This window comes from Oryctolagus cuniculus, chromosome 16 (assembly GCF_964237555.1).
Source record: "Oryctolagus cuniculus chromosome 16, mOryCun1.1, whole genome shotgun sequence".
Classification (NCBI taxonomy): Eukaryota; Metazoa; Chordata; class Mammalia; order Lagomorpha; family Leporidae; genus Oryctolagus; species Oryctolagus cuniculus.
Genome location: NC_091447.1, coordinates 440191 through 453219, shown reverse-complemented (window position 1 = coordinate 453219; position 13029 = coordinate 440191).

The following is a 13029-nucleotide window of genomic DNA, read 5'->3' as shown; positions in this document are numbered from 1 at the left end:
GGGTCTAAGTCTCCCTTTAAGTCCATTAATAAATCTTTTAGATAAACTGGTGCCCTGTAGTTAGGTGCATATACATTGATAATTGTTATATCTTCCTGTTGAATTGATCCCTTAATCATGATATAGTGTCCCTCTTTGTCTCTCTTAACAGTTTTTGTGGTAAAGTTTATGTTGTCCGATATTAAGATGGCTACGCCCGCTCTTTTTTCATTTCTGTTGGCATGGTATATCTTTTTCCAGCCTTTCACTTTCAGTCTGTATGGATCTTTGTTGGAAAGATGTGTTTCTTGTAAGCAGCAAATAGATGGGTTTTGTTCCTTAACCCAATCAGCCAATCGGTGTCTTTTAACTGGACAGTTCAGGCCATTCACGTTCAAAGTGACTAATGATAAGTGGTAACTTTGCCCTGCCATTTGCCAAAGATAAGTTCTAATATATGCTGTGAATTCCTGTCGCGTCCCTCGACCAGCAAGGAAGACGCAACCCGAACTCTTCTTCAAGCAGTTTATTCAGGAACCTTGAACAAGCTTCTTCTTCCGCCTCCTGCCCTCTCCCATCCCTCTTATAGCCATCAGCACACCAATCAAAAGCAGCCAAGTGGCAAGGATTGATAGGTACAGCAATGCGGAAGCCGGAAGGGAGCTCAGCCATCTCCTTATTAGGAGTTGTTTGTTTCTCGCCAGTCCTTCCGGGAGAAAGGAGCCGGCGCCATCTTTAGGGCGCCGTGCAATGGCTCCCCACAGTTCCCCCTTTTTGTTTTAGAACCAGGCATCTAAGGATTACAGGAGAAGGTAGGGGTCTGTCCCCCACTGCCAGGCATCCACCTGAAACAGCATCCTTTTCGCGGGGATGGGATCTGGGATGCCAACCCACATGCAGACAGACTTGCCTTCCAGAGAACATAATGGCTCGTTCTCTCTGCAGTGCTTTGCCTCGCACCCTGCACCCATGCCTAGCATTCAAGGAAGGCCAGCCATGCTTGCGGTGATTGTCCAGCCTCAAGGGCATAAAAGGCTTGAGCTATCATGGCCAATTCCCGCCAATGAGCTGTCCTCATCCTGCACAAACACCACAGGCAAAATAACACAACAAGTAACAACAACCCCATCAAAGCTCCAAGTCCCACCCACTCCTTCAGGCTGGAGACAGCTGTGTGGATCCAGGATGACAATCCAGATGCGAAGGAGACATCCACACATGTGGAGTTGATGGTGACCACGGCAAGGCACAGTTGCTTCAAGGTGTAGTCAAATTCTGCGGACCAATTCTGCAAGAGCATCTGAGACAACTGTTTAGAGTAGTTTGCTGCCTGAGTCATGTTATCATACTGAACAGAGGTCACACACAAACCTGAAAATTTCCACTCACATCCTAGCTGAGCAAGCTGCCAGAGAGTATCCACCTGCTCCTGTACCAAATCCACACGCTGATTAACAATCATCAAGCCTCCCTTTATATGTACATTTAAGGATGTCTGAGTATCCAAAGCAGCAGCCACGGAGGCCGTCAGATTATTCAGGGTATTAGCAGTTTGAACTGTCCCTGTGAGCGCTATAGCAGCTGTTGTAGCGCCCACAGCTGCAATGGAAATGGCAGTTATAACGGCTGCAGTAACGATCCCAATCAGCAATGTTATAATGAAGATTGAGGGGCTGCTTTGTGACATTGTCTGTTTGCCGCACCAGTCACTCAGGTAACCATCGAGAATATAGAAACATGTCCACGTCCCCATATTAAAACAGGGTCAGGTCCATATCATTGAGCAGTTAGAGGGTCTTTCCACTTCACATAGACTTGTTGTCTTTTGGTTTCAGGATGCCAGTGACGATGAGCTGCAGTTTTCCCTTGATTATCCAGTATTAGAAAATTTAAAATGAAAAGAGCATGTGATAGCCATTTTTGTGGGGAATATGCCATGGTCCCGTATTCCCCCTTTTTTATTTTTTGTAAATAATTTTTTAATGTGGCATGTGCTCGTTCCACAATACCTTGTCCCTGGGGATTATAAGGAATCCCGGTGATGAGAGATGTGGAAGTTAGTACAGAAGTGCTTAAAAGAGTTGGAAGTATACGCTGGGCCATTATTAGTTTTTATCTGTATAGGGGTTCCTAGAACAGCAAAGGCCTGAAGGCAATGAGAGATGTTTGGCAGCCTCGCCGCATTGCGGGGTGGCAAAAACAAAACCTGAACATGTATCTAAAGAGACATGTATGTATTTTAGTTTACCAAATTCAGGGAAATGGGTGACATCCATCTGCCAAAACTGATTAGGCTTAAAACCTCTAGGATTTACACCATAATGAGGGACCGGGAGAAATGTGACACAGGAAGGGCAGGATTTTACAATTTGCCTTGCCTGTTCCCGGGTGATTCCCTATCTTACTGGTAAGGTCTGGGCATTGAGGTGATGCAAATCATGACCATGGGATGCTTCTTAGACTTTGTCAGTCCCTCTTTAAAGGATCTGGCTACTGAGCCAGAGACTGGAGCAGCTAGAAAGAAACATGTTTATAGCTGAAGTTTAGCGTCATTTCACATCTTGGTACCACTTTTAATCTAAACAGCCCAATTGGTTATTATCTCTGCAAGATGAAAGATATATCTTTTGACATCTCCAGGGGCCCTCTGGAGATACCAAAAGTCCAGAGAATTTAGAACTTTGATTTTCAGAAAGTCTGTTAAAGGTGCCAAGAGAACTTAGAGTATCTGGTCAAAATAGAATTCCTTAACATTTAGTCAGGGCGATTTTAACACTTTTAGACCAGATCTGATCATAATAATATTTAACATAACTTTTTAAGACTTAATACTTTTTATCAATCATAACTTAACAGACAGTAGTGTTAAAAAGAGACGTTACAGTTTTTGCAACAACAGATTTTAAGATTTACAATTGAGACCTTTCCAGATAATTACTAACATTAGTACACATTTTAAAAAATCCCATTGTTATAACAGAAGATCAGACTTCAACTTTAGGTTAGTGTAATTTTGGCATTAACATTTAACTTATAGAAAATTCTGTAAACAATGCTTTAAAATTGTAAACTTTTTACAACTTTTCATGACTTGCTCACACCTTCTGAAACTTTATACCTGTAGTTACTTTTACAGTCTTGAATTATCATGTATGGACAACCTATGAGAATACATGCTGGCAAACTTAAAAGTCTCTCTTATCAAATTTAAGATGTTAAAAGTACACATAATACATTTTCCATATTTTACTTAGCACCGACGCCTGGATAACTTAAAACACTGAGCTATTAATGAATACCACACCATTATCTGAATTAAAAGTCAAAATTACATTTCCATGCTTTTAAGTAACATAAGGATAACACCACTTGGGCAGCAACAGTCACTAGTGCATATTTACAACTTTGAAAAGATCTTCATCCTTAAGAGAAACAAGTTTAAAGCATATCAAAGACATGTAAATGTACAACTGAGCAAGTGAACCAAAGGGCGTTTGCATTAACCCAATTTTCTGAACCAATCTGTATTGGCTTACTTGAGTTAACAACATAAAGGCTTGTATACACAGAATTTACTCTCATTTTTATAAGACTACTTTAGCTGAAAAGCAAAAACATGAATTCAACATAGATTTGACATCATTTACTACATTTTAATACACTTTGTATAATTTGAATTGACTCAAACAGCTGTTACTTTAACAAATTTAGAGTCCCATCCTTTGAGAGTTCCAGGGATCCGACTGGAAGCCCCAAAGTTGAAAGACTCAGTTTAGAATTTAAACTATCAGAGAGTCAAACCATTTTAGTCAAAAATTAGTACGTTTAACCAAGGCTGTGGACTAGATCTAATCAGAGTTAGGTACTCACTCAAACCTTAAAGATATAACGTAAACAGCTTCATGGTGCAGTTTTTCCAATCAAGACTCATGCTGGCAATAGAAAAATGTGAAACCTTCAAGACACATGAAAACTCTCATTAGATAAGTTAGCTACAGCAGCACAGAAAAGAATTGATTATCAGCGTATGAGCCCATTGCTTAAGTTTTTGTTAACTGTAAAGAGAAAAACCCATCAAGTTGGAAAGGGTTATCGAATTAAGACTTTTCTCTAGGTCAAGATACCTGTGGAATTTTTCCTCTCTCTTTCTCCTGGCCTGTCACGTCCCCCTTTTTGTTTTAAAAGATATTCTTTCAGTGTGCGGTGTGCTCGCTCAATTATGCCCTGGCCCTGAGGATTGTATGGCAATCCATGGACAAGTTGAACCTCCATTTTTTGGCAAAAGGTGGTAAAGGTTTGAGATGTATATCAGTTTTTAGCACCTGGGGTCTCCCCCAGGCGGCCCATGCATCCAGACAATGAGCAATCACCTGACATTAGGGATACAATTGGGCTAGAAGGTTTAATCGGTCCTGTGGTTTCCAATATCTTTAATGCGTTCACCACATATAAGGAATCTGACAACAACTGGTAATGGCTCAGCAGCTGTAATTTTTGGAAATCCTCATTTGCCGATTCAATTCCCGTACTTGCTTTATACCAGACTCTTTGTTATCACCACACTCTTCAGACTCACTGCTGCTTTCTGAGCTACTTTCTGCACTAGTACTACTTACTGAGGAGGGGCTGCGCAACTCGGAAAGATTGGGGTACAGTTTTTTCCTAGTTCTTTCCTGACTCTCCTTCAAAGTTTTCCCTTTTTCACTGGCAGCTCTCTCGGAGCGCTCTTCCTGAAGCTCCTCCAAGGCAGCTTGACCGCTCAGAATAGCTTCACTATACCACTCATCCTCGAGGCATGCTCGCACTAACTTCCATATTGGTCTCACTCCCCCTTCAAGATTACCCTTTTCGAATGCAAAATCCAAATCCCTGCCTAGTTTGTCCCATGAAGGGATAGTAAGGCTTCCCAAAACCACATACCAGGGTGCAATGGTATCGCAGTTATGTAAAAACCTATGCAATGTACTAGGCTTAAGTTTCAAACCGTTTTCCCAAAGCAGCGCATTCAGCGCCAGAAAAATTGGATGGGACTGTGAATTACCCACCGTCAAATATTGTACTCTTTCCCTGGCCACGGGTCAGAGCTCCTTCTGCTTTTGTCACAGAACTTCCTCTGCTTTAATCGCAGAGCTATCCTCCCGCTATTGTCGCAGGACTGCCCGCTTTTATCGCGGATCCCCACCTTATTTTCCTGGGGGACTTACCAGCGCTGCCCTGACTGCAGGAAGTTCTGAGTTCGCGTTTGAGATGGTTCCCCGTACGGGCCACCAGTTGTCGCGTCCCTCGACCAGCAAGGAAGACGCAACCCGAACTCTTCTTCAAGCAGTTTATTCAGGAACCTTAAACAAGCTTCTTCTTCCGCCTCCTTCCCTCTCCCATCCCTCTTATAGCCATCAGCACACCAATCAAAAGCAGCCAAGTGGCAAGGATTGATAGGTACAGCAATGCGGAAGCCGGAAGGGAGCTCAGCCATTTCCTTATTAGGAGTTGTTTGTTTCTCGCCAGTCCTTCCGGGAGAAAGGAGCCGGCACCATCTTTAGGGCGCCGTGCAATGGCTACCCACAAATTCCCTGTGATCTTTTGCTGTGAGGTTTCCTTCCTTGGTTTCCTTCCTTTACCTTCTTTCATATTGATGACCGTGTTTCTGTGTTTCTGTGTGTAACACATCTTTAAGCATCTTTTGCAGGGCTGGACGAGTGGCAACAAATTCTTTCAATTTCTGTTTGCAATGAAAAGTCTTTATTTCACCTTCATTCACAAATGATAGCTTTGCAGGATATAATATTCTGGGCTGGCAGTTTTTCTCTCTTAGTACCTGGGCTATATCTCGCCATTCCCTCCTAGCTTTTAGAGTTTCTGATGAGAAGTCAGCTGTGAGTCTGATTGGAGATCCTCTGAGAGTAATCTGACGTTTCTCTCTTGCACATTTTAGGATCTTTTCTTTATGTTTCACTGTGGAGAGTTTAATTACAACGTGTCGTGGTGAGGATCTCTTTTGGTCATGTTTATTAGGGGTTCTGTGGGCTTCCTGTACTAGGATTTCTCTGTCCTTCTCCAAACCTGGGAAATTTTCTGCTAATATCTCACTAAAAAGGCCTTCTAATCCTTTCTCCCTCTCCATGCCTTCAGGAACTCCTAGAACCCGAATGTTGGGTTTTTTAATAGTATCCTGAAGATTCCCGACAATATGTTTCAGATTTCTAATTTCCTCTTCTTTTCTTTGGTCTGACTGTATCCTTTCCTGTTCTCTGTCTTCTAAGTCCGATATTCTCTCTTCTGCTTCACCCATTCTGTTTGTAAGGCTCTCTATTGTGTTTTTCATTTGATCTATTGAATTCTTCACTTCAGTCACTATCACAGTTTCCTGTTGTACTAGTTGTTTCGTTTCATTTTGATTCCTCCTTAATATTTCATTTTCACGAGAGAGATTTTCTATCTTGTCCATTAAGGATTTCTGTAGTTCCAGAATTTGTTTTTGAGAACTTCTTAATGTTCTTATCAATTTTTTGAGATCTGCTTCTTGCATTTCTTCTATGTCATCATCTTCATAATCTTGAATTGGGGTGTCTTTTTCATTTGAGGGCGTCATAGTGACTTCCTTGTTTTTATTACCTCGGTTTTTGCGTTTGTTATTTGGCATATTGGAGATATTTGGTTTCTTCACTGTGGTGCTTTTTCTTGTTATACTATGACTCTAGATTAAGTGGACTATCTGTTTTTGATGGAGCCTTAGGGCTTGAGATGGGTGTGGCCTGAGAGCTCTGTTTGGTGTGCCAAAGGTGACACTCCCAGGTTAGGCGTGGTAAATCTCTCTCTCTCTCTCTCTTTTTTTTTTTTGATTCAAAAGGGAAGTAATTCCGCACAGCTGAACGAAGTTGGAGGTAGTTAGCAGGCAAATGATATACCCACAGGAGCCAGAGATCGGAAGCTCTTTCCCAAGATCCCCACAGGGAATCTGTTCGGCCCTCAGAGTGGGCTCAAATTCTCCTTCAGCCTCCCACTGGGTTGCCAAAGTTACGGAATTGTAGCGTCTCTGGAGAGTGCTCACGTGAATTCCGTGAGTTCTCTCCCCCACTGTCTCTTTTTTCACAGTCTCAGTTCAGTAGCACCACAAATTTACTAGCTCCTAATCTCCTGTTAATTCGCCCCGCCCAGAGTCAGGTTTTTCTGCTAGGCTCAGGGCCGGTGCAGACCTGAGGTCGCTCTGCTTATGACGTATGTCCAAGATGGCGCCTGCTCTTTGTCTTGCTCGCCCTTGAGAGGTGAGCGGAGAGAGAGAAACCCGTGTCTGTACTAGTCACCCTTTTTTCTCTCTCTCTCTCTCTTCCAGTTAGCCTTGTGAACTTCCCCCCCCGGGGGTCGTTCCCTCTAGTCTCCTCTCTCCGCTTGCCTGCCGGTGTCTCGGGCTATTGAGGTTCAGCTCACCTTGCGTTCCAGCGCTGGTGTGTTGAGTCTGCCGCTGATGTCCCGAACTGTGGGCTCCCACGCTCTCCACGCAGGTCCGCTGTGAGTCACGCGTTCCGGAAGAGTTTCTTCTGCTGTTTCCTCCCCTACTCTTCCTTGAACCTGCAGTATCTCCACTTTTATTAAACTATCTCTCCCCAGACTATCAGTGTGCTCCCTTCCTATTCCGCCATCTTGCCGGAAATCCAGTCCCAATATACTAATACCATAATAATTAGTGACAACTAACAGAGCACCTAAAAGAAAATCCATAAAACTAAGATTGTCATTTTGAGAAGCAATGACTTGAACAGCTTTGGTCTTGACTGTTGAGAAACAGGTTTTTTTTTTTTTTTTCTGTACGTCATACTATTTGTAGAACTCTTTCTTAACATTGAGTTAATCATGTGTTTATCTTTTTATTTAATAAATGTGAATTTACAAAGTGCAACTTTTGTATTGTGGCTCCCCCCCAAACTCCCTCCCTCCTGTGACCCTTCCCTCTCCCACTCCCTCTCCCATCCTGCTCTTCATGGAGTTTCATTTTCAATTACCTTCATATACAGAAAGCAACTTAGTATATACTAAGCAATGATTTCAACAGGCTGCCTTCACACAACCACACAAGGTATAGGGTATTGTTCAACTAGTAATGTTGTCTTTAAGTTTCATAGTAAAGCACATTAAGGACAGAGATCCTACATGGGGAGCATGTACCCAGTGACTCCTGTTGTTGATTTAACAATTGGCACTCTTATTTATGATGTCAGCAATCACCCGAGGGAGCCCCTTGAGTTCACCAACTCTGAACTTTAGTCAAGGCTGTATCACAGTGGAGGTTTATAAAGTCAATTGAAAATAAATCTCATTAAGCATAATGTTTGGAATAACACAGGAAGGAGGGATTTTGTAACTGTGAAGCTCTATTGTCCTGCATACTTTCCTACAGATTACTTCTAAAGGTACAATTTAAAATCTTGGTATGGGACCTCAAATCCCATCAAACTGGATAGTAAAAAATGCCATCTTAATTGTTAGAGTGAACATATTAAGTGTTAAATTGATAATATAGATAGGATTACATGTTAAATGGATCATATAAATAACATGAAATGTCTGGTAAAAATAAACAGAATTAAAAAGGAGAGAATATTCCAACATGGGAAGCAGTACACAGAGCAGACACATAGAATGAGAATCACATTAAAAAACACTCTGTCCTCAGAATCAGCCCATAAGGCATTCTGGTCAGGTTAAAGTCACATGAGAGCAAGTCAAGCATCAAAAACCAAGACAATGTGGTACAAAATGTTCTACATAAAGGATCTCTGTGAGAGAGACCCCAGTGGAAAGAAGTGGCCATAAAAGAAGGATGTACTTTTGTCTGACAGGTGGAGAGTACTTCAACTTTGCTTGTGGACTTGTCTAGATACTGATGCAGATTTTGGATACAAAGGCTACTATAGCCTTTGTAGCTTCCATAACCTAGGCAGCTCATGATAAGAGTTTTGGGTGATCACTGATATCATACATAAGACTGTTATTTGTTACATTAACAACAGGAGTCACTGTGCGCATACTCTCCATAAAGGACTTCTGTCTGCAATGAATTGTATTATGAGAATTAACTGTAAAACTAGTTCTCGGTTTGTGTGTGTGTTTGTCTGTGTGTGTTTGTTCGTATGTGTAAATTGTTGAAATCTACTTTGTAAAAGTTGGTCTTCTATGTATAAAGTTAAATAAAAATGTATCTTAAAGGATAATGGGACTTGGAATGAGCAAGGAAGGAGGAGTGGGGTGAGAGTGGAGGAGGGAGGGCAGCATAGTGAGAAGAATCACTATATTCCTAAAGTTGTACTGATGAGATCTGTACTCAATAAATAAAATGTTTCTTTGAAATATAAAAAGAAACAAGAAGAATGATTTGTATGTTTCCTGAGTAATCGCTTCACTCTCAACACAAAATGCATGATGCAAAAGAATTCATCTTCAACCACACACTAATGAAGTGGAACTCCAGTGGTTAAATTTTAGGGTTTCAAACTCATATTTGAAAGGCATGTGTCAAAAATAGATGAATTCTTATTTCAGCTCAATTCACAATAGCTAGAACCTGGAATCAACCCAAATGCCCATCAACAGTAGACTGGATAAAGAAATTATGGGTCATGTACTCCATAGAATACGATACAGCAGAAAAAAAAAAACAAACAAACAAACAAACAACGAAATCCTGTCATTTGCAACAAAATGGAGCAATCTGGAAAACATCATGCTGAGTGAATTAAGCCAGTCCCAAAGGGACAAATATCATATGTTCTACCTGATTGGTGACAACTAACCGAGCACCAAAAAGGAAACATGGTGAAGTGAAATGGATACTATAAGAAACAGTGATTTGATCAGCCCTTGTCCTTACTGTTGATCTACAAGTTAAAACTTTATCACTTTTAGTATTTTTTGTTCTACTTAAAACTATTGGTTGAACTCTTTAATTAACACACAATTATTCTTAGGTATTTAAATTCAACTGAAAAGTGATCTCTGTTAAATGTAAGAGTGGGAATAAGAGAGGGAGGAGATGTACAATTTGGGACATGCTCAATTGGACTTGCCCCAAATGGTGGAGTTAGAAACGTGCCACGGGATTCCAATTCAATCCCATCAAGGTGACATGTACCCATGCCATCTCACTAGTCCAAGTGATCAACTTCAGTTTACAATTGATCATACTGATAGACCTACGAGTCAAAGGGATCACATAAACAAGACGAGTGTCTGCTAATACTAGCTGACAGAATCAAAAAGGGAGAGAACGATCCAACATGAGAAGCAGGATACACAGCAGACTCATAGAAAGGCAGATGTCCTAAGCAGCACCCTGGCCTCAGAATCAGCCCTTAAGGCATTCGGACCTGGCTGAAGAGCCCATGAGAGTATTTTAGGCATGGAAAGCCAAAACACTCTGGCAAAAAAAAAAAAAAAAAAAAAAAAAACCCTAAAGGAAAGATCTCTGCGAGTGAGATCCCAGTGGAAAGAATGGGGCCATCAAAGAAGGAGGTGCCTTTCTCTGAAGGGAGGAGAAAACTTCCACTTTGACTATGACCTTGTTGACATAAGATCGATGTCAGTGAACTCAAAATGCTTCCATAGCCTTGGCAACTCATGACTAGAGCCTAGGGAGATTACTGATGCCTTAAACAAGAGTGCCAATTTTTTAAGTTAACAACAGGAGTCACTGTGCACTTACTCCTCATGTAGGATCTCTGACCTTTATGTGTTGTTCAATGTGAACTAATGCTATAATTAGTACTCAAACAGTATTTTACACTTAATCGTTCTGTATGGGTGCAAACTGTTGAAATCTTTACTTAATATACACTAAAGTGATCTGTACATAAAGATAATTGAAAATGAATCTTGATGTGAATGGAATGGGAGAGGCAGCAGGAGATGGGAGGGTTGTGGGTGGGCGGGAATTTATGGGGGAAGCCATTGTAATGCATAAACTGTACTTTAGAAATTTATATTTACTAAATAAAAGTTAAAAATGGATAAATTCAAATGTGGGAACAGGTTTTATGATGCTTATTATTTGTTTTCCCTTTGTTTTCAATTCTGATAATTATACTGTATTTCTAAACACACATCTGCTTATTACAGATACATGTATAAAATATGGAAAACATGATGCTATTCTACTTCAAGATACTTAAACAAGAAGCCAATATTCCTATGGCAACTTATATCTAATCCATCAAAAGATATTTGCTGTGACCTAATCAAATAATTAGTGTGTTATTCATGGGTAATATTCCAGAATTCAGAAAACTACTATAGTACATTTACTAGAATAAAATAATGAGTCTTACTGCAGGTGCATTTAAATTCATTGCACAAAACAAAAGTTCCAGTCTCTGGGAATTAATTCAAAACTCTTGAAATCCATTTCTCTATACATTCATCTGATGATCTATCAAATCTTTATTTATAGCTCTGAGAGTCAGATCTTAACTTTCTCTGTTCGCTAGTTTCTTCTATAAATCATGCAAGATGTCAACACAAGAATTACATAGAGCCTCTACTGCCACGTTGTTCTTCTATAACAGGGAATGGCTATGGCTAATATGAACTTCAGTGGGAGTAAGACAGTGTACTGGTTTTAGGCCCACAACCTCTCCCTGGTTTCCTTTATTGCACAGATATGATTTTCCCTGTTCAAATTCCTGTGTTTTCTCTATACTACCATTGTCCTAAGTGATATTGTACAAATGTGGGAACCTTAAACTTGAGCTTCCAAGCCTAAGTTCTCTCATCTCAGAGCTCAGAAACTAGTACATGATGAAAAAAATAGGTCTTGGCTGGCACCGCCGCTCACTAGGCTAATCCTCTGCCTTGCAGTGCTGGCACACTGGGTTCTATTCCCGGTCTGGGCACCAGATTCTGTCCCGGTTGCCCCTCTTCCAGGCCAGCTCTCTGCGGTGGCCAGGGAGTGCAGTGGAGGATGGCCCAAGTGCTTGGGCCCTGCACCCCATGGGAGACCAGGATAAGTACCTGTCTCCTGCCTTCAGATCAGCGAGGTGCTCCAGCCGCAGTGTGCCGGCCATGGCGGCCATTGGAGGGTGAACAAATGGGAAAAGGAAGACCTTTCTCTCTGTCTCTCTCTCTCCCTCACTGTCCACTCTGCCTGTCAAAAAAATTAAAAAAAGAAAAAATAGGTCTCAATTTCATATTACTTGAGATAAAAATGAAATTTCAGGGATTAATGAGCTAGCTCAGCACCATGGGCTTTGTGAGTTTATATGTCCTTTCCAGGAATTTGCTCTCTTTGTTCATCACACACCTCTGCCAACAGGAGTTGTTCCTTCTGGGAATGGAGATATAGTTTCCAAGGGAAACTCCAATATGAGAAAAATTGTGAACATCATACTCACCAAAAATTGGCTAATCATAAGCCACTCCTTTGTCTGACTCTTCTGAGTCAATAAGGAAGCTATAGTGATTAATTTGTCCTGAATACAGAAGATTATATAGTCCAAGTGGTACAAATAAAGGGAGTGATGAGCAAAGAGTGAGTCTAGCGAATGAAAATAACCTCAAGGATTATTAACTGAATTTAGCCTTTTCTTTTTAAATATTTAATTATTTGCAAGGCAGAGAAATGAAAGACAAAAACAGAGACACTGACACATGAAGCATCTTTTTTCCTGGCTCACTTCCCAAGATGCTAAAATAAACAGGTTTTGGCGAGGACAGAGCCAGGAGCAAGTAATTTTATTTACATCTGCTATATGGGCACATTCCAAAGCATTTGGGTCATGTTCCATTGCCTTCCCAGGTTCATTAATAGAATATACACAAAGTAACACTACAATATAGGAGGCCAGCATTGCAAGCAGTGGCCAATCCCATTGCAAACTAATGTGTGCCACAAACACTAGTCATTTCAGATCCATCATTAAAATATTTAGTCATATACCTCTGTTGCCTCATCATGTATTTTTCTATTAATTTAGTTCATAATTTTATTGTTTAAAAAGACAAACAATATACACCTTGAAGTTTTAGACATAACCATTTGATAAGAAGAGGAAATCAAAGGGATAC